At 34.6% G+C, this 3,861-nt stretch overlaps 1 long non-coding RNA gene across 3 annotated transcripts; it reads right to left on the reverse strand.

The window, feature by feature from the left end:
- Positions 1 to 1,380: 1,380 nt before the first annotated feature.
- LOC116850476 lies at positions 1,381 to 3,109 on the reverse strand. Of its 3 annotated transcripts, none has more exons than XR_004379354.1 (5): positions 2,972 to 3,109; positions 2,679 to 2,867; positions 2,498 to 2,571; positions 1,954 to 2,112; positions 1,381 to 1,836 (listed from the first exon to the last, which is right to left on the reverse strand). It is a non-coding gene; the product is annotated as an uncharacterized LOC116850476 (long non-coding RNA). The 3 variants fall into 3 exon arrangements; XR_004379353.1 differs by having other exon boundaries at positions 1,954 to 2,140; XR_004379352.1 differs by having other exon boundaries at positions 1,954 to 2,571.
- Positions 3,110 to 3,861: the final 752 nt, after the last annotated feature.

Genomic DNA, 3,861 nt, shown 5'->3' on the forward strand with positions numbered 1-3,861 from the left:
ACGCGGTAACGCTTGCCGCGCGGCGGAAATCCACGCGACAGCCAATCAATATGTTATTTTTCCATAAGAGCTAGAAGGTTAATACGGAAACCAACATATTGATTGGCTGTCGTGCGAACTTCCGCCGCGCGGCAAGCATTACCGCGTCCTGTGTGCAGGAGTCATTACTGAGAGTTTCTCAATACGCATAAAGAAAAAAAATTATTTTATATATCCCTCCGTAGTTTCGAACTCGATACCTCACTTGTTCCGTTTGGTAGTCCTAGTCCTAGTCTTGGATCACTTTGACAGTAAGAGAATAAAGCTGGTGGCACATAGAAAAACTCAAGCAGTAAGACGTAAGCAGTAAGCGAATCAGCCAATCACAGTCGTTGATTGTTGGACTGTAAGAAGAATCAATGACTGTGATTGGTCAATTTGCTTACTGCTTACGTTTTACTGCTTAAGTTTTCTATGTGCCACCAGCTTTAGGCTGGTTTTACAATACGTCGTATGTCGCTGTCGGACGTCGGAACGCAGTCGATGAACCAATCAGAGGGTTTGTTTCTCGAGACAAGTTCTCCTGATTGGACCATTGATTGCATCGACGTCCGACTCCGACATACGACGTATTGTAGAACATGCCTTATTCTACTTCCTTCATTCGTAGCGGAGAAGCGCTCCCCACTCTCGCCTAAAGCGCTGGCGGGGCAGTCGCTAGAGTAGTAGTAGTAATATCGATCCGTGCATCGACGGTTTCGTCTTTCGCTCAAGGCACAGCTTGAAACTTGACACAGCTCGTTTATTTCGTATTTACATACGCATTGCGGGAATTATTGCATAATTTTCCATATGTAGCGGCGAAAAATTGATAAAGAAAATAAACATTTTCAAGATAATTGGAAGTATAAATATTTATTTATACCTAATGATTCAAACGTACAATGTCTTGTATGTTCAAAAATACTGACAATAATGAAATGTGATAACATTTCACGTCATTACAATAGGTATCACAAAGACAAATATGATAAATATAATGATGAAGCTCGTCGAGTAATAATTACCGAATTAGAAAATAATATCGCATCTGCTTCAGTATCTGTACATAAAACTACCATCCAACGTTCTGCTCTAATTGCTTCATATGAAGTATCCTTAAATTTAGCTAAGGCACAAAAATGTTTTATTCCCTTATAGAAATATTATACTAAGAATCATTGATAATTACTTATTTTCAGCATAAAAAATACTGGATAATAAGTAATTATCAATGATTCTTAGTATGATATTTCTATAAGGGTTCTCTTATAGAAGTATCATACTAAGAATCATTGATAATTACTTATTATCCAGTATTTTTAATACTGAAAATAAGTAATTATCAATGATCCTTAGTATGATATTTCTATAAGGGTTGACGACCCGCTTATTAAACAATGTGCAATATAAATGGCACGTGCTTTTGGACACGAAACAGTTGCTTCTGATTTTGATTTAGTTGCTTTATCTCGTACAACTGTGACTAAAAGTGTCGAAGATATGTTACTGTACGTCAAAGATAAATTATATGACCTTATTGCTGAATGTCTATTTTATTCTTTATGTATCGATGAAAGTACTGATCACACGGATATATCTCAATTATTAATTTTTATCGGCACAGTTATTGATAATTTCGAAGTCCACGAGAAATTTCTAGGTTTGTCTTCTTTATATGGTACAACCAAAGGCGTGAATATATTCAACGCTTTGAAAAATCATGTCGATCTGATTGGCGGATTTGAAAAATGCGTATCAATCGCAACTGATGGAGCACCGGCTATGACAGGTACTGAAACAGGATTTGTAGGCCAACTGAAAGAAAACAGTATTCATTGTTTAACATTACACTGTATAATACATCAGGAAGTATTGTGCAGTAAAATATTAAAGTTATGTTCAACGATGAAATTAGTAACAAAAGTTACAAACCTTATTCAGGGAGACAATCGATCCTTAACGCATAGAAAATTCCATGCCTTTTTAGATGAGATAAATGTGGTATATGGTGATTTAAGTATTTATACCGAGATTCGTTGGTTAAATGCGGGTAAATGCCTTCAACGTTTTTTGTCGCTTCGGAAAATTCCACTATTTTTAGAAAAAAATAAACCCGACACTGTTGAAATACAGAAAACTTTACGTTCTTCTGATTTTCAACAAAATTTGGCATTTTTAACTGATTTCACTTATCAAATGAATGAGCTCAATTTAAAAATGCAAGATGAAAAGCAGGGAATTTCAGAATTAGTAAGTTATATCAATGGTTTTCGTGCTCGACTTCATTTATTTTGTCTTCAGCTTCAGAAAGAAAATTTAACCCATTTTCCTTCTTGTTTAGAGTTGAAGGACGAATTTTCATATTTGAAATTTTCCTCATTAGATAATATCGTTTAGCAAGTTTCTGATGAATTTCAAAATTGTTTTACAGATTTCGAATGAAAAGTGATCTAAATCTTTTTAATAATCCACTTACTGCAAAAATAGAAGATCAACCGGAACATTTACAATTGGAACTCTGCGATTTACAAAATGATGTTTTTCTGCAATCTAGAAAAAAAACAGGTGCTGCGTTTTATAAATTTTTAGATAAGAATTTATATCCTAATATAAGAAAATTTGCGTTAAAAATTCATTCCATGTTTGCTAGTACTTACTTATGCAAAAAAACATTTTCTGCGATGAAAAATATAAAAAACAGCAATCGATCTTCAATGACTGACGAGACATTGTCACATTTATTACGCTTAACCACAACTAAATTTTCTGTTGATATTTCTCAGCTTGTCAACGCAACTGTTCGACCTCAAACATCTCATTAAGAAATTAATAATATTAATATTTTCCTACAACAGAAATGTTAAGCGATGTTATGCACATAATTATAAATCCTCAATTTATTAAAATATAAAATTACTATGTGCATATAAATATCACAAATATTATTTACTCATGTATGTACGTATTACACGCGTAAAATTCTTTACACTACTTGTGACAACTTCTCATTCACACTACGCACTTGTCATAGTTATCACTGAACGGCTCATGTTTGACGACAGCACGCCAATACTAACACATATGAAACGGAGCCAAGCGTACGTATGTAGTGGTAGGCGCGCGGTCAGTGGCGGGGATGACGGAAATATCGCAGCGTTACTACTTGGCTAGTCGGCTCGCTTGAGTTGTGCAGCTCTGCGATATATTGCTGACTTTTACTCATACAAGTATTGTTATATTTCATACAATCGCTCCTGTGAAGATAGAACGGATTAAATTGAATAGAAAAGTCATATACCATTTTGCAAAATTCGCAATAGTTGACGAAGAATGAATTATTCTCTGTAAGCTAATAAGCGCACGTGAATCGGTAGATCAAACTCCGTGTAAAGAAAAATGGTTTACTTCTGAAGATAACCGCTGTCGCGCGGCAACGCGCCGCTGTTCGTGTCTACATCGCCCTATACTTTGATTATATGTACATATACATGATTCTACATATTTACATATAATTATATATACTTCTGCATACTTATACATTAGTATACATAATTATACAAAGTAACAAGTAATTCGCAAATCTCACATTTTGTGTAATTATATATTATTATATCTCTCTCATTATGCATAAGTATACGTACGTTAGTATATATTTATACAGGGTGTTCGGAAAGTACCGGGACGCCTGAATATCAGGAAAAATATAAGTTTTACAAAAAAATGTTTCAGACAAAAGTTGTGGCGTTTAAAAAGATGTATTTACTGATCACATCAGTTTGACCTTGGGTTGCGTAGCGAAGGTCAGGTCAAGGTCACATTAATTTTTTTAAATGGAACACC

Source organism: Odontomachus brunneus, unplaced genomic scaffold (assembly GCF_010583005.1).
Source record: "Odontomachus brunneus isolate Ranch 3 - 2012 unplaced genomic scaffold, Obru_v1 Obru_scaffold_146, whole genome shotgun sequence".
Lineage (NCBI taxonomy): Eukaryota > Metazoa > Arthropoda > Insecta > Hymenoptera > Formicidae > Odontomachus > Odontomachus brunneus.